Below are 24,420 nucleotides of genomic sequence, written 5' to 3'. Positions count from 1 at the left end.
TCACCTCCACCACCCTGCACACCCCCCCCCCAACTTTTAAAAACCCAACAGATTACAAGTGTTGTTAAAGGTTACTGAACTAGAAAAACAAACCATATGCCGTGGCTGGTGCATTCCTAATTACAGACGAGACTGTGTTTAGAACAATTGTTTTTGTACCTCAACACTTCTCTGCGCCCCCACCAGGAAGTGGGCTGTTTCTCCTTGGCCACTCAGAAGCGAGGATTACTGACAATCCAGCAAGTGCTCTCAGCTTTCTTTTCCATCCCAAACTAATATGAAACCATTTCTCAAGTATCAGCTTTTCCAACAAAAGTCTTTAGCGACTGCCATTGCACCATAAAAGCCAACTCCCCAGACCTGACCCCGAGGTATGTGCTCTCTCCCGATCAGATTCCAGCGGAGAATTCCAGTCTGTTGCTGGTTTCAAGGGGAGGATGGAACATGGAACCTGGGGCTGTTCCTGTCGAGCAGGAGCCTGTAAGTTAACACCACCCATCCTTCTCCTTGTCCTTTTCTGTTGTGTTTTCAGGGGTAAGCGGCTTAGTGGGTTCGGCCCACTGGGTCTGCAGCCCTTGACCCGAGGTGAAAAGGAGCCGGTTGGAGAGAGCAAGCTGGATGGACATGATGGGTGGCATGGTCCTTGGTGGTGGTGGTGGGGGGGAGTGAAAGGGGGTTTCATTCTGTCTCCGCTCCCATACGCCTGGATCAGCAGAGGAAGCACAGGGCTCCTCATGCTGTCTGTGTCACCCGGCCCATTTTCCCCTGTGCATCCACCTCCAGGATGACACCCTCTCTGGGACGGTCCCCCCACCCCCACCCCAGGCCTCATTGTCAAAGGGAAAAGAAATGAGAGAAATGAAGGACTCCCCCCGCCCCCCCAAATACTCTCATTAACACCAAGGGAGACATGGAAAATAGGAAAGCACCTGGCCTTGTACTCGCTAGATGTTTGCTGTGGAAACAATCTGTTCGTTTTTAACAAGAAATGACATCATCAAGTGTTCGCTGCCATCACGACGGCTCCTTGATCTCAGGAGTCGTACTTTCTGGGCTCTGCGAACGACTCCAGGATCGCGGGAGGCGACTTTCTAGACCAGAGAAGATCGGGCTGCAGGAGAGGAAGGTGGCCCGCAGGCCAGGGTTGTGACGATGGCGTCAGGGCCCCCTTGTCACTGTGCCAAGCCTGCGTCTTTTCTGAACACCCCGTTCTTGCCAAAGGGCCGAGGAGCTATAAAATAAATGCTTTAAAAACATTGTATTTTAACAATGCCACGCAGCAAAAAAACGGTTTGCTTTTAATGGCCATCTGTATAAAGTCTCTCTCTCTCTTTTTTTTTTTTTTATTTAGGAAAATCTATTTTAAATTAAATATCATAAGCCCACGAGCCATAGCAAACAATATTTTGGGCCATATGCTCTGAATTAATATGCCAAACATTGCAACCTCCGTTTTCTTCGTAGAAAGTCGCCCCACCCTGATGTGGGCCACGGTGAGCCTGGAGGCCGGGGTCGGGGGAGGAATTTTCAATAAGACCACTGAGGATAGGATGGTGGCTAGGAACCAAAACCAGGCTGCCCCCAGAGTGATCCCTCTTCTGAGTTATCTCAACTCACATCCACTCCCCCCTACCCCCCCCCCCCTTTTTACGATTTAATCATGAGAGACACAGAGAGAGAGGCAGAGACACAGGCAGAGGGAGAAGCAGGCTCCCTGCGGGGAGCTCAATGTGGGATTCGATCCCAGGACCCCGGGATCATGACCTGAGCCGAAGGCAGATGCTCAACCGCTGAGCCATCCAGGTGCCCCCACTTCCCTTTTAAGAAAGACGTTCCCTCTGAGGCCTGTTCCTCCCTCGCCTTCATCCCAGCAGTGCCAGCAAGGCAGCCACACTGTAGCTGACTTTGGCAAGTTGCGGGCATTCCTTTCATCGGTCGCTTGCCCTCTGCTGGGGTGATAATGGTTCGAAAGCAAGTCCTTTCCTCAGGTGCTGGGCAGAAATGGAAACTGGGTGTCCATATCCCTGTGTGGGCCACTCTGCCCATTGCCCCCTGCTGATGTCCTTCTGTTCAGGCTTCCAGTTCCTTCTGCATCTCCCCTACTAATGGAAGGCAAAGAGCAGCCTGGCTACCCTGGGGAAGCTGGGCCCCATGGTGCCCAAGAATTTAGTGAGTTGTTGACACTTGACGGAAGTGGGGGGTTAAGAGGATTCACTTAAGAGTGGTCCAGCTGCCTTTTGTCTTTGCAAACTTTGGGGGACTGGTTGCATGGGAGTTTTAGGTGCTCTAACCTCTGGGTAAGAATATCGGATTCTTTACTACGAGATCCCAGGGCTTGATGGCACTTGGCTGGTACTTCTTCTATAGGGGCGGTGGCACCAGGAGTTGCTTCAGGCTGTGGATAGCCTTCTGCATGGGGACTTAGAAATCATCCAGCCTTGAGATCTGATTGTTCTTGCTTCTTGTGTTTTCTCTCTGCTAATTTCTTCTTTCTTCTGTTCCATTTTCACCCAATCTACCATGTGTCTTCTTTCTTTCTTTCTTTCTTTCTTTCTTTCTTTCTTTCTTTCTTTCTTTCCTTTCTTTCTTTTTCTTTCTTTCTTTCTTTCTTTCTTTCTTTCTTTCTTTCTTTCTTCTTTCTTTCTTTCTTTCTTTCTTTCTTTCTTTCTTTCTTTTTCTTCTTTCTTTCTTTCTCTCTCTCTCTCTTCTTTCTTTCTTTCTTTCTTTCTTTCTTTCTTTCTTTCTTTCTTTCTTTTTTCTTTTTTCCCCCTGGTTTCTTTCTCCCTACTTTTTTTGCGTTTCTATGAAACCTACTATAATTGTTCTTAATATCTAGGATTAATTTATTGTTATTTTTTAAAGATTTTATTTATTTATCCATGACAGACACAGAGAGAAAGAGAGGGAGAGAGGCAGAGACACAGGCAGAGGGAGAAGCAGGCTCCATGCAGGGAGCCTGACTTGGGACTCGATCCTGGGTCTCTAGGATCACACCCTGGGCTGAAGATGGCGCTAAAATGCTGGGCCACCTGGGCTGCCCAATTTATTGTTATTTTGATCCCTGCTAAGTACTATCCGATTTATGAATATCATTGTCAAAACTTACAACAGAAACTTGGGTATCATCACCCCTCTTTTAAAGATAAGAAAATGGATTCTGAGGGAGTTTTCATGAAATGCCTGAGAATCCACATCTCATAGTTGTGGGTGCCAGATCCAGCCTGCATCTGTTCCAGAGTTCATATACTTTCTCCTGTGCCCTAATGGTGGTCCTAGTCCATATTTAGGTCTCTTGCTCTCTGTCTCTCTCTCCTTTTTTTTTTTTTTTTTTCTTTGTAAAATACCTTACCACTGTCTTTAAGCTCTATTGTCCAAGTTATAAATCTGCTATGGGGCCACACAACAAGATGAATCAAAGCAAGTGGTCAATTCCACAAAATAAAGAGTACACAGTAGATCAAAAGTCTCTCTCTATTATCCCTACTTCATGCTGAGTTTAAAAATCATTTATTCGAGGTGGCCTTGCCTGAATCACTACTTTTTCTTTGGGTCTGTGGCTACTCTCCATCACTCTCTACCTCTCATTGCACTTATTAAAGATTAGAATTAAAATTGTATTTCACATATCTCTCATCTACTAGACCGAAGTGTCCATGGAGAAAGATCATGATTGTCTCGTTCTTTCTTCCATTTGGGTATTTCTTGGTCACCACTTCAAAATACCCTCGGCTCTACCTCTTGTTCCAGCTGGGTGACTAGTTCCTGGCAGGCCTTGACAGGTTTTGAACAATTGTGATTGGGTGTTGTCCAGCCTTAAGCCTTGTGCTCTGGACATGGGGGAAAGGACTGACTGACTTTCCCAGGTAAGTTTTCCTTTGTCAGCTGTTTTCCAGTTGTTTTGGCAGGTATGTGGCATTGGTGGGGGATCAAAGGGCAGGAAGAAGGGAAAAGCAGGGGTATTTCTCCCCCTGTCTCTCTGCCTCTGATGCAGCTGTGGCAGTAGCTAGGGGGAGGAGTCTGTGGTTGTAGCTCTCATCCTGCAGTTCCTCCTTCTCTGGTCCCCGCTTCTACTAGATAGTATCTGCCACTGTTCTAACCCACGTGGACACCCTTTCCTCTCATTGAGAACATGTTCATTGTGGGTTGAACTGTGTCCCTAAAAAAATAATATGCTCAAGTCTTAACCTCTAGAGCCTTTGAATGTAATCTTGTGTGGAGACAGGGTCTTTGTAGATGCAATTAGTTAAGAGGAAGTCGTACAGGATAGGATGGGTCCTTATTCTATATGCCTTGTATCGTTGCAAGAAGAAAAGAGGACAGAGATCTGGAAAGGGATACACCATGTGAAGGTGGAGGCAGAAATTGAAGTGAGACGTCTGAAAGCCAAGGGACACCAACAGTAGCTTCTGTCATTTCTGCTTTCTGTCCAAGAACTTGAAGGATGTTCTTCAAAAGTGCATCTTTGTTCAAAGTTGTCTCATATTTTAAAATCTATTAGTTTGCTAGGGCTGCTAAAACAGAGTACTATAAACCGATGGGTGAAACAATAGAAATTTATTATCCCACAGTGCTGGAGGCAAGAGGTCTGAGATCAAGATGTCACTAGGATTGGTTCCATGCAAGTTTTTTTTTTTTTTTAAGATTTTATTTATTTATTCATGAGAGACACACAAAGAGAGGCAGAGACAGAGGTAGAGGGAGAAGCAGGCTTCCTGTGGGGAGCTTGATGGGGACTCAATCCCAGGACTCCAGTATCATGACCTGAGCCAAAGGCAGATTTTCAACCACTGAGCCACCCAGGTGCTCTCCATGCAAGTTTTTATATTGTTAGCACATGCAAAGGAACCCATAAGCAATATATAGCATAGTTTTACATTTTAAGAAACTATTATAAATGGTTCATACTCTATGTGTTCTTCTATTAGGATTTATCGATGTGAAAACCTCTAGCCCTAATTCATGAACTGTGCTAGAACAAACACTCTTGGACTAGTCCCATTGTGCTTACAAATGGGTTTCTGTAGGGTGTATGTCTGTTTTCAAATTTTCTAAATTTTGCAAAATCTAAAATAGTTATCCTACTTTATTCCTCTATCAGCAGCAGCATAGGAAAGTTCATGCTCTACCTGTCCACTAGCATTTGGTCTTGGCAGAGATTAGATTTTTGGGTCAAATTTATTATGGTTTTAATTTGGCTTGTACTTCCTTGCTAATTCTGGAGGAGACTGAACATCTTTTTACATATTTACAGATCATTTAGGTGTACTCCTCTGTTTATCACAGGTTCATATCCTTTGTTCTTTAGACTTTCTAGATAATTATCCTTATTGGTTATGTGCATTGCAAATATCATTTTGTAGGCTGTGGCTTGTCATTTTTAAAAGTTTTTTTTGTTGTTGTTATTGTTATTTATTTGACACAGAGAGACAGAGAGAGAGAGAGAGAAAGAGCAAGCTAGAGGCATGAGCAGAGAAAGGGCAGAGGCAGAGGGAGAAACAGACTTCCTGCTGAGCAGGGAGCCCAACATGGGGGTCCATCCCAAGACCCCGGGATCATGACCTGAGCTGAAGGCAGATGCTTAACTGCTTAACTGACTGATCCACCCAGGCTCCCCTTGGCTTGTCCTATCACTTGGTTTAACATAATTTTGTTGTTGTTGCTTTACAGAAATTTTAATTCTAATGTCATCAAATTAATCATTCTTTTGCTTTATGGCTTGCACTTTGTGTAACTTGTTTAAGAAACTTCTCTTTAGCCTGAATTACTCTATCCAACCCTTAAAGACTCCAAATTTCCCACCACTTTACTTGGGAACTAGTTCCTTAACACCTTCTAGAAAAATATTTGGGCTTCCAGGGGAAGGGGACTGTCTTATGCATGACTCTCTAATACTCTCTGCCTCTTCCATTGTCTAAAACTCCTGCTTTTTCCTCAGATCTCCCCTCAGAATCTTACCTCGTATCTCCCAAAGTGTGTTTTTCAAGATTTAGATCTGCAAAATAGCTCACTATAAAAGGGATCTGTGGTCAATTAGGTTTGGGGGAAACCCTCATAACTATATAATGAAGATAGAGCATGTTAAAGGCTCTGAAAAGTCCTGCAGCAGAGAAACTGACCATAGCAAGCCCGGTGTTTCTCATTTGACCACTGACTCTTCTTTTGGGTAATATCTATTATCATATTGTAGAACTAATATTTTCTTAAATAGATACTCCTTGGATTGTTGCAAGTCTTTATTTCAGGGGTTCTAAAAAAGTTGATTTTGCTGAGTTTTGCTTCTCCTTTCTGGAGGAGCAGATTTTCAAATTTCCACCATTTTGGAAGATTTGCCTCCTAGAAATAATATTTTAAGATAGACTAATGCTGAGGTCTCCTTTTCTGCAAAACCATCTATCAAAGCTGTATTTCTCACTCTTTTCTTCTTCAAATTCCTTTGCATACAGGGTATCTCTTGAATTGTGTAGGGATTCGTGCAGCTTCCTGGTGTCCATGCATACAACAGTAATTGTGAAAAGGACTATTACAATCACCTTATATCTCTCTGAATTGCTAGAAGATAAGAAGGAAAAAATATTGGCAGGGATGTAAAGAAAAAGGAACCCTCATGCACTGTTGGTAGGAATGGAAATAGGTGCATCCACCCTAGGAAACAGTATGGAATCTTCTCAAAAGTTAAAAATAGAAATATCATACAAATTCAGTAATTCCACTACTGGGTATTTACCCAAAGAAAATGAAAACACTATTGCAAAAGGATACATGTACTCCTATATTTTTGCAGCATTCTTTACAATAGCCAAGATATGGAAGCAGCCCTAGAGTTCATTGATACATAAATGGGTAAAGAAGATGTGTGTATATATAATGAAACATTATTCACCCATAAAAAAGAATGAGATCTTGTCATTTGTGATAACATGGGTGGTCCTCAGGGGTATTACACTAAGTAAAGTAGGTCAGACAGAGAAAGACGAATACATGTGATTTCATTTCTATGTGGAATCAAAAAAAGTAAAACAAACAAGAAAAACAACAACAACAAAAAAGTAGAAACAGACCCATAAATATAGAAAACTAACTGATAGTTTCCAGGAGGGGACTGGGAAATGTGCAGAAGGGATGAGTGGGAGATACGGGCTTCCACTTATGGGATGAGCAAGCCACAGGGGTGAAAGATTTGGCACAGGGAATATAGTCAATGGTCTTGTAGTTGTGTTGCATGGTGACCGATGGTAGCAATATCTATAAACTTTTCAAATCGCCATGAAACTAATGTAATAGTTTATAACTATTACTTAACTTACTTAACTAATGTAAGTATGGTTGAGTCTCAACCATACTTCAATCTAACAAATCTGATAGTTGGAAAGTGGCAAAAACACAATAAGCATAGCATAAATTATTTAATGATGGTTAAAAAAGAAAAGGACTTACGTGCTTTTCCCTTTTCTAGTTATTTAGTAAAGTTTAACACTTTTTTTTTTCCCAGAAAGCCAGAAGCCAGATTACACATTGGTTGTACTTTCCGCATGTTTGTTAATAGGTGAGTTATTGGACTTCAGGACATATTTTCCTATAGAAACAACATTCTACACGAGTTTGCCAAACTCTAATGTGCATACAAATCACCCAGGGTCGCAAGGGGGCTTGTTAAAATGCAGATTCTGGTTCAGTAGGTGTGAGGTGGGGCCTGCGGTTCTGCATTTCTGAGCAGAATGACCATGCTGATGGTCCACATATCATACTATGGGGAGCAGTGTTCTACGAGGACCTACCAGATGGAATGCTGTCTCTGTGGGAAATGCACTAGATTCTCATTTGGGGAAAATGTATTTCTGAAATATCAGATATGGGAATAATGCATGGTGAAAAGGCTCCAGAATTCCATCAGAACTACAGGTCATCCACGACACAGATTAAGGAAGCTCTTGCGGGCTGCTTTGTGAATCAACAACTAAATGATCTCCTTGTGTGCATGGTATGTACTCACTACTTTAGGACCTCAGACTATCTAGCATAGTGCTAGGAGGGGCTGGATGTAGGCTAGTTGTTTAATTTCTGGATTGGGATAACTAATGCTGGTTGGCTTATAATGTGTAGTAGGCCCTCCCCCGAGTTTAGGATAAAATCTAATCCCTTGTTAGGGCCTGCCACACCCTATACATCTGACCCCTGCATGTCCCTTTGACTTGATCCTCTACCACACAGTCCTTTGTTCGTGGCACTTCTACTTCTTGAACCTTCTTCCTGCTTCTCATTATCCTAAACTTATCACCCTTAAAAAAAATTTATAAGTTTATTTATTTATTTTAAAGCTTTTATTTATTTGTTTGAGAGAGAGAGAGCGAGAGAGCAAGAGAGCACAAACAGGGGCAGAGGCAGAGGGAGATGCAGCTTCCTCGTTGAGCAGGGAGCCTGATGTGGGGCTTGATTCCAGGACCCTGAGATCATAACCTGAGCCAAAGGCAGACACTTCACCTACTGAGCCACCCAGGTGCCTCCCACTCTCACCCCCAAACACAAAATTCAGAGGCTATTTGTCCTTGTTGTGTCATCTACCCCAAAAGAGAGTGTTTAGATGTTCATGCTTCTGGGTCCTGTTTGTCATTCGTGTATCAGCTCAGATGTCTTCTCTTCAGGGAAGCATTTTATGACCTCTTGCTCCACCACCGACCATCCTCTTTTATTCCTAGCATTACTACCAACTTAATGGATTATAGGTATTTATACATGTAGTGGAAGCTACAGGCTCTGACCAGATCACCTTGGCCCACTAGGGGGGCCACTCCCCAGCCACTGCATGTTTTCACTACTAATGGCCCACAGTTGCACACTTCTCCCTAGAATTGCTCTTGGCCAACAGGAGCCACCCAGCCAGGGGATGCCTAAGAGGCTGGGATGGCACCCACTGACCCAGCAGGACAGCTTGCAACCAATGGCTGACTCCTTACTGAGTCTAAAAGCAGCTCCTCAAGGTGAGTGAGCTTTTGGGTCATTCACACTTCAGAGCTCCCCTGGGATCAGGCTGAGGCTAGACTCAGCTTTGCCCTCTTCTGCCGTCCACACCTCCTAACACATCCTTTGTGAAACTCGCTTATTGAGTCTTTAATAAATCACAACAATCCTCACCTCAGACCCTGTGTCTAGAGAACTCTACTTAGTCAATGTGTTTCTTAACCTGTTCGCCATCTGTCTTCCCCACCAGAGTCTAAGCTCTAACCCTGTCCTCTCCATGGGAACAGAGACAACGTTTCATCCACAACAAATTTCACAGCACAATGCCTGTTACCTAGTAGATGCTCAATAAAGATGTGTCGAATAAATGGGTTTGTATAGTCCTCCTCTGAGTAGTGGCAGCTCGACATCAACATTAGAATTATAACCCACCCCTCAGCCTGAGCTCCCAAAAGCATAGACTCGTCTGCGTTATGAACAAGTGTGTACCCCTTGACGTGAAGGGCACGGCAAGTGTGCTCTTCTTATTTTTATCCTTATGAAATGCCAAACCATAAAAAGCTGGGGGTGGGGTGGGGATGTCAAATCCACCCCACAATACGCCTCCTTCAAGTATCTGATTACACAAAGTCCTCAAAGAATATGATTAATGTAACTAAGCCATATTCACACTCTGACATTCTTCCCAGCCAAACACATATTTTAGCCTCACCCAGTCCCTTTCAACAAATAAGCTGTTTTGAAAATGATTTCCAGGGCGATGTCTGTTGCCATAGGAATGACATTAAATGAAAAGGATAGAAAATATAGAGGGTGATAAACTGCATGCTTGGATGACACACTTGACTTGGAAGCCTGTGTTCAAATGAGGCATACATGCCAAGATTTTTATGAAAGACAAAATTAAAATGTATCGCTATCAAGCTGTAACTGACAAGGTATTGTGTGGCGGGCTGTTAACATACTGCTCCATATATTTATTGTTTGTCATTTTACTGGCCCTGACAAAGGTCTCTCAGTGCTGTAAATCACACCATTAAATCTGCCACGAGCAACAGAGGCTGCTGGAAAGAAGAGAAAGAAAGCGTGGTGTTGAATCTCAGTTTCTGATACATGCTGGGCGAGCTAGCGTGTCCTCCAAGGAGACTTCCCCTTTGGGCTGACACTTTTATAAGTGTCAGATTATTGGCTTTTGACCCCTGGAAAAGAGAAGAAAAAAAAAGTAACAAAAGCTTCTCCCACCCTGGTTCTGATTGCTCTTAATGTTGCTGTTCAGAAAGATGTCTAGAAATTGCACCCCACTTTGGCCCCATTTTATGCTGTTTTTGGGTGCAGGACCCCAGAGGCTCTGGGGTGCCCTGTGGATGGGGCCCTGCCTGAGCTGGCTTTTATTGTTCCCTTGGAGGTGTGCTTGGGTTACCATGAGACTTAACCTCTACACCAGTCGAGACTTGTCCGTTCTTGAACAAGTAGGGTGAGAGTAGGTATCGTGGTGGCCGCGTCCTGCAGCCTCAAGTGTCTGGACTACCTCTCTGTGTAGCTAGATATCAGCAGGCTTGACCCCTCAATCTCCTTCATCCCTTCTTTCCAGACGTTGGTGTCATGGAGACAGGGCCATAGCACCAGGCGGTCACAGTGCTATGGAGACTGGGAAGAGGAATATGGAAATATAAATTCAGATCTGAGTTGGGACCCTGGCTTCCCTCCGATGAGATGTGTGATTCTGGAAAGCGTTTAAACATCTGTGGACCATAGTTTTGTCATGTGTTGTGGAAAAGGAGGTATTGTTGGGTCTCAATTACTTCTGGGTTGCCTTCCAGGTTCAATCTTATTTTATTTACTTAATTATTTTTAAAGATTTGTTTATTTTAGAGAGAGAGAGAGAGAGAGTGTGTGTGTGTACATGAGGGAGTAAGGGGCAGAAGGAGAGAGAACCTCAAGCAGATGCTGAGCTGAGCGCAGCAGGGTCCATCTCACGGCTGGATCTCATGACCCTGAGATTAAGACCTGAGCCGAAACAAGAGTCCCACCGCTTAACAGACTGCCCTTTATCCAGCCAGGCTCCAGTTTTAAATAAAATTAAGGGACTGGCTGGGCCATTTTACCATCTTTGGAAAGGACTCTCCTCTATTATTCAGAACACGTCTCCATCAGAGGGGAGGCTGCATGAAGAACCATCAGGCAGTGTGCTATTCTCTCAGTAGGAAAGAAGAAAAAAAGAAAAGAAAAAACCCACCACTTTCAGAGTCTAAGCTTGGGAGTGGGGAGACAAGAATCCAAGCACTAGTTTGGAGTGGGGACAGTGTTTTCAGGATTCATTAAATGCGAGAGAGTTCCCTGCCAACGCTTCTCTGTAATGTCTGCATTTATTTTTATAACACAAATGGATGTTTTAGGCAACAGAGTTTAGAAGATCAGACAGCTTTTATCTGCACATTTATGTTCAGACTATCTTTTTCCCAAAACCTTCTAGGCTAAGAACCACCTCAATAATATTTAAAGGTCTTCTTGTCCGAAGCCTAAGAAGTGCGTTCTTTAATATTTTGAAGGCAGACAATTGTTATTTGGGTCAGATATTGTCATAACTCTGCACATGCATGCTTCAAAATCAGCAACTTATGTGTTGAGTTTGCAATAATCCTATAATTACAGATTGGAAGGAAAGTTAAAGTCCCCAATAATTGGGAAAAGTCTGATCAGTGAGCCACACCATTCTTTCATTGATTTGCTGTTGTAATCAAGCCCCATCCTCACCTTGGAACTGGCCTGGAGAAGCTCTTTTAAGACGCTCTTGTGTGGCTCAGCGGGGCTGCACTTTGGCTCAGGGCGTGATCCTGGAGACCCGGGATGGAGTCCCACGTCGGGCTCCCAGCATGGAGCCTATTTCTCCCTCTGCCTGTGTCTCTGCCTCTCTCTGTCTCTCTCTCTCTCTCTGTGTCTCTCATGAATAAATAAAGAAAATCTTAAAAAAAAAAAAAAAAAAGACGCTCTTGTGAGAAGGCAGGCAAAATTCCAAGTTTATGTTTAGAGTTGAGCCCTAGGCCTTGGTTCTGGTTCTGTAGCTACTGATGTGGGAAACAAGAAGGTCACGTAGGGGATCCCTGGGTGGCTCAGCGGTTTAGTGCCTGTCTTTGGCCCAGGGCCCGATCCTGGATCCATGGATCCTGGATCCATGGGATCGAGTCCCACATCGGGCTCCTGGCATGGAGCCTGCTTCTCCCTCCTCCTATGTCTCTGCCTCTCTTTCTCTCTCTATGTCTATCATAAATAAATAAAATCTTAAAAAAAAAAAAAAGAAGGACACGTAGATAAAATTAAATGTCCTTCTAACCTGCAGCCCTTGCTAATACTTGAGATAAGCAGATTACAACATTCCTCCAGCATCCTGAGTCTTCCTTAGCATATGAAAGTCCTTTTGGAACTTCCCTTATTTTTACTTCCCCCACCCCCAAGGTATATCGTCAGGTGTTCCTCACAATCCAGGGAGCAGCAGGCTGCAGTGGCAGTACCCATTTAGCCCCAGCCCCGTCTCCATACTGTAATAAATCCACCTATTTTGCACCCAAGACCTCCCAAGAATTCTTTCTTGGCCGTCGCCCCACCAACACACCAGCATTCCAAACAAGTTCATCAGCTACCACTGATTTGCCACTTTTCCAATGAAGTTAATCTGTGCTGCCTAAGAGACCAGGTTCTAGAATCTGCCAAAGTTGAAGTCACAGCTCTACCATCTATTTGCTGTGTGACTTTGGCCTTTATTTTTCTCTCTAAGCTTTATTTTTTTTTCATTTGCAAAATATGGTGGTTATGATTCGATGAGCTAAAGCACGCTAAAGCTGATTTATTGCATAATAAGGACCTAATGAATCTTAAGTATCATTAATTATTATTATTCACTGTGATTTTATAGAAGTCAAGCAATATCTCAAAAACTTTGATCCGTTCCACCTATGAAAACAAAGTAATGCTACATATGCTGTCATTACCGCAAGACTGGTATTAAATCAAATGTGATAATAGCTCTCAAAGCAATCTGAGCCTTATGAAGGATAGGTACAAATAAAGAAGTGATTGTTATTTTGATTTTTATCCTGTCTTGTGTTCCAGACCAGAAAATCTTCAAGTAAGATACAATGACAGCTTTAGTTATCACCAGATTACTCAAAAAAATTTTGACTGTCATTTAAGAATATTAAGAATAAAAAATAAACTGCATTGAATATCTACTGCGTTGGTCAATTAACAAAAATTTAAACCTACGGTCTTTTTGCTTGCTAATTGTGAGCAATTTTACATCAACAATTACATGAGATCTCGTATGTACAGCGTTGGAAGTGGTATCTGGGCATAGGTCCTTCAGTGGGAGAACACCCAGCTGCATGACATTTCCAATCCTTATGCAAATTACAACTATTAAGATCTTCCAAGGCTCAAAGAAGTCCCATCAAAGATGATTTAAATCTATTTCAAAATGTTGAAATATTTAAATGTATTTAGAATATATTATATAGAGAGAATATTCTATTTTATTTTCTATTTAGAAAATTCAAATTCATATTCAATGTAGAACTTTTAAAAAACCAGTAAGAGATGGACATTTCAATAGAAAAAAAAGTGTGCAAAAGAATATATACAGTAAGCCAAAGGAAATACACATAACCTGTACCCACGGATAATCAAAGAAATAAAAACTAATATAGGGATGTGATGCTTTTCCCTTACCACATGGGCGGAATATAGAGATGAGGTGATCCAGGGTCACTAAGGGTTGATGGGAGTAAGTGTCATGTGGTCTATTACTGGTAGACTTGCCTCTCAGTGGTGAAATTATAGATAATCTGTACTTTCTCATTTTCATATATTTCTGTTTTTTTTCTGAATACATTTGAAGGATGGATTCCTTTTATGATGAGAAAAAATAATAAAATGATTTTCATTCTCTGAAAGCACTCTAAAAAGTTATTTGAAAATACCATTAAATTGAACACTATTCACAAATTTGTTCGCTAGAGGTGTTTCTTGTTTTTGTTTTTGTTTGCTACACCTTGTGTTGAGTTTTTAGTTGGGACAGAGATATTTGGATGAACATAGATTTATCACACTATCCCATGTCTCAGTGAGGGTGGTCTTTCAATGTCCTAAATATTTGTGTCCCCATACAGTTGCTTTGATGTTAATTTACTTAGAATTTCCTTGAGGCTAAAATTATGTCCATGAACAGAATTAATTAAATGCCGAGAACAAATGGCCTTATTTACATTTTAAGAAAAAAAAAATAGAATAAAATTTCTAAATATTCTTATGGGTTCAAGGCTGGATCACATACTGAATTTTAGGGGATATAAACCTGGCTAGAGAAAAAGTTTGAATACATCTTCAAGGCCTATCTGATTAGTGTTTTCTCCCCATTTAATGGCTTAATATTTATAATTCACATTTATTTTTCACTCATGTCAAGTCCAATTGATGTAGGTGTAGGAGGGATAATGGGGTGGAGGCTGCTCTGTGCAGTCATTCAGGGGCCCAGACTGATGGAGGCACACCATGTTCACTACCAAGCATCCAAGGGCATCCACAGCAGCTATGAAGACAGGGTGGAGGATCACTCAGGTGGTTCAATGAGCCAAGCCTGGAAATGGTGCACACCACTTCTACTCACATTCCACCAATCTGTGGAGTACTTATCTCCTGGTCACCCCCATCTATTAAGAGAGGCTGGTGATGTCTTCTGGCCATGTGCGGAGGGGGAAGGGAATCGGTATGGCCAATTGTAAGCCACTCTACCACAATCTCTAATATCTTGTACCTTTCATGGAGTTATTATATTCAAGGCATCTGTGACATTCAGAGTATTCAAGCAAGTTTTCCTTCTCACTAGGGAGTCCTAGATTTTTTCTCCCATAGTTGTCAGTAATTTTCCACAGTCCTACTCCCTGAATGCCACTGGGTTGGTGTCACTGTTCACGGACATTCATTTTCCTGATGGATGCCCTAAATCTTTCTCTCAGTTGATACCTTTCTCATTTTGATACCTTCAACCTAAGTAGTACACTTCACAATAATAGCTACTCTTTGTAGCTACCGTTATTCTTTTTTTATTTTTATTACTATTTTTTTTTTGTGTGTGTAGCTATCTTTAGATGCTACTTGTAGATAGGACATATGCTAGTTTGCCAGGACATCAGGACAAAGCCATAGAATAAGTTGTGTTTGTTTGTTTGTTTGTTTTTTAAGTAGGTTCCACACCCAGTATGGAGCCCAATGCGGGGCTTGAACTCATGATTCTGAGATCAAGACCTGAGCTGAGATTGAGTCAGGTGTGTAACTGACTGATTCACCCAGGTGCCTCAATGAATAACTTTTTTTTTTTTTTTTTTTTAAGATTTCTCTTTTTTGAGAGAGAAGGGGAGAGAGGAGGGGAGGGGTAGAGGGACACGACGACGAGGATCTCCAACAGACTTCCAACTGAGAGTAGACCCCCTCAATGGGGGGCTCCATCTCATGATCCTGAGATCATGACCTGTGTGGAAATCAAGAGTTGGATGCTTAACCAGCTGAGCCACCCAAGCACCCCTAGAAATAAGTTTTAATAACACTTTTGTGAATAAAGAATGAGGCACAGAGGTGACACACCAAAAGACAGAGACCCTACAATTAATAATGGGTTAAATAGTAAATGAACCTCAGACTTTCTGGTTGCAATATCCACTCCATAGCTGCCACTCAGCCTCCTTTCTTATTTCTATATTCTGCAAATGACCTGACAACAGTTCCTCCTCACTTCTGTTCAGCTAGCTTTCCCCCTGCCTCGAATGAAATATCTACCTCTAACTTTCAGTTGAAAAATCTCTGAAGGCAAAATGTCCTAGTGCCTCACCAGATTCGCTATAGATCAAGTTTGCTAGTTTTGGCTTGTGCCCCACTCAGCCTGCCATGGGATCCAGTTCCACCAACCCTTGTGGTGTTCCCACTATAATAGTTCATATTGTTTATTGAGTTCTTCCCCTATGCCAGGCCCTCTGCTAACTGTTTTTCGAGAATTATCTGAATTGATCCTGAAAACCACTCTGCGGAGTGGCAGGGGAGGGTGGCCACTATGATCATTTGAGTTTTGCAAGTGGAAAACTTGAAGCACAGTGAAGTAGCCTGCCCCAAGGAGACCCAAGTCAGCTAATTTTAGAATTCAGGCTTTCCATCTTCAAAGATGTTGCTTCTCATGGCTTTGACAGTCCTTGGAGGGGAGGTGGGGCCAGGTGTGTGTGTACAGGGTGATTAACATTAGGGTTGGAAGAATCATCCATAAGGAGTGAGACGTACCCACTGATGTTAGTGATTCTAAACCCAGTGTGGTTTCCGTCTCTTGTTCTACCCCCCAAATGCTTCAAATAAATCCCGATTAGGAGGGATTCAGCTCTAGCATCAAATACTCTCTTGTTTTCATATGCAATTGAATGCTCAAATGTGTTCAAAATTCTTTTTATGGAAAACTTTTCTGTATAGTATAATTTTCGATAGTTCTCAACGGAGCGGTGAAACTGGATCAGCACATCACCTGTGTTCATTTTCTTTTCCCAGGCAATTTTGAAAAGGGTGTAAAAGATCTTTTATTTATTTATTTTAATGTTAATCTTCAAAATTCTTCTGGGGTATATATAATCCTGAAGTCAGCTTAACTGCAACCAATACTGAGTTTTCATTTTTTTCCCCCGCAAGCAAACAAAAACAATCAGCAAAAAGATAATTTACCAGGATAAAACCCTCTCTGCTGATCTCTTTTATATGTAAAAATATTTTTGGATGTTCTGCTTTTAGCTATATGAAGTTTTGAGAGCTAAATTTTGAAGAGATCGAGGATCTCTATACAACAGAAGATCACGTGGATTGGGGTTTGAGTGTACCCTTCCATTTTTACTAATTTGTAATGTCATTTTAAATTTGTTGCATTTTTTAGACTATGTGCTTAAAGATGCACCCCCCACAGGGCCACACTAGAAAGTACATCTAAACATAAGAGCAAGACTAATTACTTCATTTCTTCAAAATAAAAGGAAACTGAAGCTGTCAAATGAGCACATTAATAATCCAAATTCCAATTTATCACATCTTAAGGGTGTCTTGAAAGCTTGAGTCACTTCTGGCATAAATATTACATCGAGATTTCTCATTAATTTAAAACCAGCCAATTGATATGAGGCAAAATTTCATGAGCTTTAATTTTTGTCTTCCTAGTGACTGAAAAAGCAAAATCTAATTAGGAGGTTGGTAACCACGCATCTCTATTACCCCGATCCTTTGCAGAGTTGGATTGAAAAACAAACAGAAGCTTCAAAAATACCTATTTCAAAATCATCAATGGCTTTTTTGGTTCAAGATTTAACTGGAATCTTGACCAAAATGTCAAGGTTCTTATGAGTTTACTTTTTCGTGTGCTTTTTAAAGCAAAATCAGTGAAAAGTGGACCATTGTTATAAAGTTACCCCAAAGGAAATGAAGACTGGGCAGGCATTTTTGCCAGAAAAATGTCTCATAGAAAAGTAGGTCATGCCAGTTTCAGCGCACATGCAACTCTTCCCTTTGCCCGCTGAGCTAAGGACAGATGTTCTCTTATGTTCTCTTGTCCACAGACAACTCCTCTCTCAGCTCCAAGTGAGACTGCTGTGTTGGCCAGGGTCATCCTCTGCCATCCAGGAACTTTGGTATCCAGCTCCTCAAGAAAACTAGAGGCTCCTGAGTGAACAACCTGTGATTTCAAGTTTCTTACCTGCTGGGAATTCTCTGGGACCTAATCATTCCTAGGTAGGTAAGGTTTTAATAAAAGGACCAAAACATGGCAGCAGAGCAAGAAAGCCTGAAGGATCAAGATGTTCTTAAAAATAAAACTCTAAGTAAGTCACACCATTATTATATGGTTGTTAACCCAAATGTGTGTTGGTGAGAAGGTTATACCCTAAGTACTATGCTTCTTTCAAGCTCTGGATGTTGCCAGAGGGTCTGTGTTAATCGTAGGCACATGCCAACCCGAGTCTCAATGGGGTGAGGCTTGCTCTGTAGAAGATCAAAAGGAGAATGGGAGGACAAAAGGCAAGATTGCCTAATGGTCTAGCCACTTGTTTCTTGGTGATGTATCCTGAGACTAGTCATTTCAAAAGATAGGAGGTGATCAGTGGACCTCCAGCTTGGAAGAAAGCCACCGAGGTTCTCAGTGAGAAGCTCAGCAGGCTGAATGTAGCTCCTTGGGGTCATGGGCTCGGAAGGGCTGATCCCACTGAAAGGGTTTCTGAAATCTTGAGCCCTTTGTTGTCTAATTGGCTGCATCAGTAACTTGCTGGTGGTGAGCTTTAAAGGTTACAGAGCAGGAATAGGTTGTGGCTTTACGGGAAGGCAGGTGTGAGGCCATTAAAATTTCACTGTATCCCAGTGCTTTTAATCCCACTGACCAATTACTTGGAATTTAACTTGGAATAAGTAACAGAAAATGCGGTTCCTACTGCGTCCTGGGCATGTTTTAAATACATATGCTAACGTATACTATAATTGATCATGAAGAATAGCTCATTTCTTCTCTTTCTCTCTCTCTCTTTTGAGCTGGTTTAAATTTGGGGGGTGATTATACTCAACATATTGAAAAATGCTTCTTTCAATAACTTTTTAGGCAAGGTTAGTAAGAATTCAAGATTGGATGGGGATTTATATCCAATGAGGCATTTTCGATCCTAAGGATTCGACGGGTCTTTAAATCAAAGATCTCATGTGATCATTTCACTTGAATTAATTGTGGTAAAATTATCTGGTTTCTCTTTCTACCTCTCTTTATCTTTGATGCTTATTTGAAAATATGTAAAATGGATGAAAACGCTCACGATAGAAATCCAATTTAACAATTATTCACTAGGTATCTACTACTTGTGTAGGATAGTTTGGGGAAGAAGAGTCACCCAAGGAGAACCGAGGAGTCTAAGACTTGCTCCCAGACCCTCAGCCAACTGTGCATTCACGTGAGAAACAAGATAAGGCGACTCACTTGGGAAATAAATTAGAAATAAGTATAAAACAGTATGTCATCTGTTACCAAGATGAACACAATCGATGTTCAGGGCTCTGAGAAGTCAGAGAGATGGGCAGGTTAGATGATTCTGGCAAGTGATTTAGGGGAGGAAAGCTTGGAAGCCTCTAAGGACAGGTTTGGGATAGAACACATGAGATGAACAGCAGCAAGATTTCCTGAAAGAGTAAATAACTTGTGAAACCTCTTTGAAATTCCTTTTTTGTCAGCAGAGGGAATAGGTTTCTTTTCAAAGCCAAGCTTGAGAACAAGAAAGGCACTGTGGCCTTTCATCATGGAAAGAAAGAAAGAAATGTACTTGGTTCATTTCTTTCACCAGCAGGGCTGTCTTGGGTTGTGAATCTTGGTAAAACTTAGGGTACTGAAATGTATGATTTGGAGACCCATGAGTCTACAGTAAAATAACTATTGAAAGGACGGAAAAGAGAAACCCAGAAAAACCAGAAGTCAGATGGGATTCCCACAAGGATATTTTGTTTGTTCCCTGTGTCCAAAGTGAAGTCCAAATGAAGAGTGGATACTGTGCTGGTAGAAATGAATGGGACTTAACTAAAGTCATACTGGGGGTGTAAATATATGACTCCTACAAAAAGGACTGGGTCTCTGTAATTAATGTACCTTTTCTCCTTCATGGAAAGGTCAATGAGAGAGAAAAGACAAGTAGAATATTGTGAGCCTTCCTGGCTTTGAAAAGGAGACCACAGAGCTTTGCTGGACTGTAAGAGCAGGCCTGGAAGTTGTGGTAAAGGGCACAACAAATTTTATGGGGGCCTTTCCTCTGAAAAATAAATATCTATCTACAAATACTGGGTTTGGGAATGAGAAGCTTCCGCTCTGCCATGAAGGAATATCCAAGGTTTCGGCTTCCCTGTAGCCCCTCCTTCTAGAGTTCCTGTTTTGCTTTTGCTCATTAAGGGGCAGCAGTGGGAGTGGATCATCAATCATTGGGTCTGAAGGCATAGATTTTGGATTTTTTAAACAGGGTGCTGAATTGAAGGGATTTATTGGATTTGGGGGTTTTGCTTGTTTGCTTGATGTGTTCATTGAATCTGGTATCAAAAGGACACGAGTGGAAGAGATCAAATATTTCTGAAGAAAATGACAAACAGGAATAGGAGTTACCCTGTCAGTGCTCCCTAAACTTTGGACCAAAATAACCCACAGCAAATTCAATTAAGATTTGAAATCCCCTACCAAGGAGAAGAAGAATGCTCGTTTGTCAAACAGCTGCGTAATAACTCCAACAAATTAGTCACAAATAAAGATCATTATTTAAACATCACTTAGCTAACTTCATATGGCTTACAAAATCTCTTTGAGTAATAGATAATTAATACTCCAGACATGCTCTAGGATTCAAGATGAGTTTAGAAGCTAACATTTTTTTTTTTTTTTTTTTATGATAGGCACACAGTGAGAGAGAGAGAGAGGCAGAGACACAGGCAGAGGGAGAAGCAGGCTCCATGCACCGGGAGCCCGACGTGGGATTCGATCCTGGGTCTCCAGGATCGCGCCCTGGGCCAAAGGCAGGCGCCAAACCGCTGCGCCACCCAGGGATCCCAGAAGCTAACATTTTAACCAGAGCTTTGCGGCCTGGATTTTATTTCTACCCCAAATAAAGCTCCAAAATTAAAAAAGAAAAATACTATCCCAATACAACTTTGGAAGATTAAAAAAATTAAATTAAAAAATAGTACTTAATTAAAAAATTAGAGTTTCCATTTCTTGAGTGCTTGCTGTATACAAGGTGCCTCTTGAAGAACTGGACTCCAGCATTATATCATTTCCTACTGCCCCTGACGACTACGCTGGCTGAACTTGAGAGCATTATGCTAAGTGAAATAAACCAGACAAAGACAAATATTGTATATTGTCACTCAGATTTGGAATCTAAGAAAAAAAAGTAAAAATCATAGAAAGAGTAGAAAAGTGGTTGCCCAGGGTTGGGAAGGTGGGGGGAAATAGGGAGAGGTCAGGAAAAGAGCATAAACTTCCAGTTATAAGATGAATAGATCTGAAGATCTACTGTATATAAAATGGTTATTATAGTTGATAACACTAAATTTTTTTTTCAATTAAAAAATTCCCAAAAAACATGCATCGAGGGTCTCTTATGGGCCAGCAATAAGCTAAGTAGTGGGAATGTAACTGTGAATGAGACGTAGTCCTTGACTTTGAGTGGCTTGCAATCCTAAGTTTTCAGATGTCACTTGGTCCTGTGCCCCGTACACCTCTAGAGTTGGCACCTTTTGTGTTCTAATTTACTGTGTGCACCATATAATTCTTTTTTTAAAGATCTACTTATTTATTTTAGAAAGAGAGGAAGGGGGCTGGGTGGAGAGAGAGGGAGAGGGGGTGGAGAGAGCCCTAAGCAAGGCTCTACACTCAGCTCGACTTAGGGCTCAATCGTATGACCCTGAGAACATGACCTGAGCAGAAACCAAGAGTCAGATGCTTAACCAACTGAACCACAGAGGCACCCATATGCTCCATATAATTCTAAATAAAATTAAAATAGGGATGCCTGGATGGCTCAGTGGTTGAGCATCTGCCTTCAGCTCAGGGTGTGATCCTGAGATCCTGGGATGGAGTCCCACATCGGGCTCCCTGCAGGGAGCCTGCTTCTCCCTCTGCCTGTGTCTCTACCTCCTCTCTCTGTGTCTCTCATGAATAAATAAATAAAATCTTAAAAAATAAATAAATAAAATAAAAATAAAGTAGCCTTTATATGAAAGCTGGAGAGACCTGTGCATCTATGAATTTTATGGAATTTTATAGGATTTTAGGGGAATCATTGATTCAAGATGACTTGTAGCACCTGCCACAATTTAATATTGGAACTGGCCAATGTAGAAGTTTGCTCAGCCATTCACTGGCTGTATGACCTTGGCCAAGTCATGCTACTATTCCAGGCTTTACTATTATCATCTGCAAACTGGGAATGTGGACAGGACTTGGTAATAAACATCAATTCCCTAACCCAATGCTTGGCATGTATTAACTATTTTTACCATTTGAGAGGGGGAAGGACTTTTTCTGACTTTTTTTAGCAAAATGAAATTTCAAAAATTTCGCTGTTGTTTTGTTTTTATTTTTTGACAACATAAGCAAGATATGACTCGTTGTGGAAAATCCAAAAAGCACAGACTGGTAGAAAGAATAATATGGTGAAATATTTCCTCTTGATATTTTTCTACATGCATGTGTTTTCCACATAAATGAACTATGTTACCTATTCAATTTCATTTCCTAGATTTTTCATAAATAAATTTTAAGTATATGTGTAGTCAGGCATATAAATCTTTCACATTGCCAATGATGTGCTGGTAAACCAGCTACCTCAAGAAAAAAATTCTCTTTGCACCATTTGTGAAAATCAGTACAGACATAATACATCGATTGTGAATTACTCTATTCAGAATGATGTGAGGTCTTAATTTCAGTTTTTTTTTTCCCCCCTGGTAGCTAATGTATGATTATAGTGCCCTGCATGGAAAAATCCTTTTTAATTTTTTATATGCCTTTGATATGGGTTGCTGCTTTTGGGCGTATATTGCATGTTTATATTTATTAGGATCTGTTTATAGACTTTCTATTCTATTTTTTTCCATATCTCCACCTGTTCCTCTGCTAATCCCAGACTGTCTAAATTATTTTGGCCTTATGATCTATCGAGTTCCTTGAGAACAGTAACTATGTGTTTCTGTCAATACATCCTCTGGCCTAAGAAAGATGCCTTATATGCAGTAGCTTCTCCAAAATACGTGTTCTTGCTGATGTATTTTACTTCCTGGCAAGATAAATCCTTCAGGGAAATCCTGGTATTCTTAGGTACATGCCAAGTATTTACTGGACCTGCATATTTAGTAACAAATCTCTAGAAGTTTGTCCTTAAAAGAAGTCTTTGGACATTTATACCAGTTACCTATTGCTCTGTTAACAAGACACTCTAAAATTTAGAGGCTTAAGATGAACATTTATTGATTCCCATGGGGTTGCTTGGATGGCTCCTAAGCCTGTTGGCCTGAACTCACTCATGAGGCTGGATGAAGCCAGAGTATCAGTGTGGGGCTGGGTTCCATCAGGAAAGTTATGATGGTTGGCCTCTCTCTCTCCATGTGGTTTGTTATCTTCAGTGTCTCACATGGTGGCCCCAACATTTCAAGAGGGCAATACCTATACCTAATTATTAGGCTTTTCCTTGCAGTGTGTTTGCTGAGCAAGTCGCATGACTAAGTCCCATGTTCAGATGAGGGGAGGCTACATGAGGATGTGGGTACTGGGAGATGTGATTCATTGACACATTCATTCAGGGGGAGCATTAGCATATCAATCTATAACGACGTTTAAATGTTTCTTTCTCCTTTTCTGATCCAATCTGGCCACATGATTGGCCTCCATGTAAATGGAATTAAGCATCCAATGAGCTGATTATAAATGTTATTTTTTAGGTCAATCATACTTATTATATTCTTGGCATACGTGATTTTACGTACATGTGTTATTTATACACCAGTTCCAAAAGGACTAGAGGCGGCTTGCAATGAAAAGCAGATATACAATTAAACATTAGAAATACTCCAAAGCCTTGAAGGCTAACTTTGTTGTTTTAATTGAATATTAAATCGAGCTTCCTAGGAATCAAGGCAAAAAGGGAGAAACACGATAGGTCATGTGCTCTTCATTCCTTACTAAGAGGAAGCACACTGTTTTTAGAAGTGATCATCTTTCTCTTGTCTGTAAATCTGTAGAGTGTTACAGAGACTGTGTATCCCACAGCTCACTACTGAGAGTGGAGAAGCACTCTCCGTACATCCTGTGACAAAAACCAAAGGCATGGCATGATCGTTGGCGCACCAATGTAGCACAGGGAGGAACTTCGAAGACCTCCAGTGGTCACTGCAATCTTAGACCACAGGGACACCGTTGGAGATACGCAGGGCCACTCACTGTTCATCAAACCCACCACAGAGCTCTGGTCCTTCTTGTCTTCTCACTCTAGATCATTCCTGCACACATTTGCACAGTTTCCCACTCCCTGGCACCTTTCAGGTCTCTATATTTGAGCCCCCTCATTAGAATCTTTCCCTCCCTGATCATCAAAATCAGTCTCTTCCCATCCCCCTCTCTGCTAATGTCACTCTCTAGGCACCCATCCTGCTTTATTTTCGCTCATGGCTCTTGTCATCACCCAGCAATGACACACGCAGCTGTGCACGGTACTTTTGAAGACAGTCCAACACATTGCCCCCCAGTTGACTTTTCTCTGGATGGAGTCTTCACATCCATTTTGTTGGATCCCCAGCTGATGGCTTTTGTGAAGGCACAAGATGCGCGAAACTTAAAATAAGGTAAAAGCATGTCCACATCTCCTCTGCACAGAGGAGCCACAGCCTTTGTGA

General features: G+C 41.6%; 1 long non-coding RNA gene across 3 annotated transcripts in view; it reads left to right on the top strand.

Annotated features, from left to right (window-relative positions):
- The first annotated feature begins 282 nt into the window (after positions 1 to 282).
- The window catches only part of LOC144313487 (uncharacterized), a 31,583-nt gene continuing 7,445 nt past the window's right edge, over positions 283 to 24,420 (top strand). Inside the window, exons 1-3 of one of the 3 annotated variants that reach the window (XR_013379126.1) lie at positions 3,819 to 3,863; positions 7,490 to 7,543; positions 17,580 to 17,751. This is a non-coding gene — a long non-coding RNA (uncharacterized LOC144313487). Of the gene's footprint in view, positions 481 to 3,805; positions 3,864 to 7,489; positions 7,544 to 17,579; positions 17,752 to 24,420 lie in introns of those variants that run through there. The other 2 variants (XR_013379128.1, XR_013379127.1) reach the window with 2 other exon arrangements.

The sequence above is a fragment of the Canis aureus genome, chromosome 5 (assembly GCF_053574225.1).
Source record: "Canis aureus isolate CA01 chromosome 5, VMU_Caureus_v.1.0, whole genome shotgun sequence".
Taxonomy (NCBI): domain Eukaryota; kingdom Metazoa; phylum Chordata; class Mammalia; order Carnivora; family Canidae; genus Canis; species Canis aureus.
Note: the sequence above shows the minus strand (reverse complement) of the source record. Positions and strands in the feature narration are given on the sequence as shown.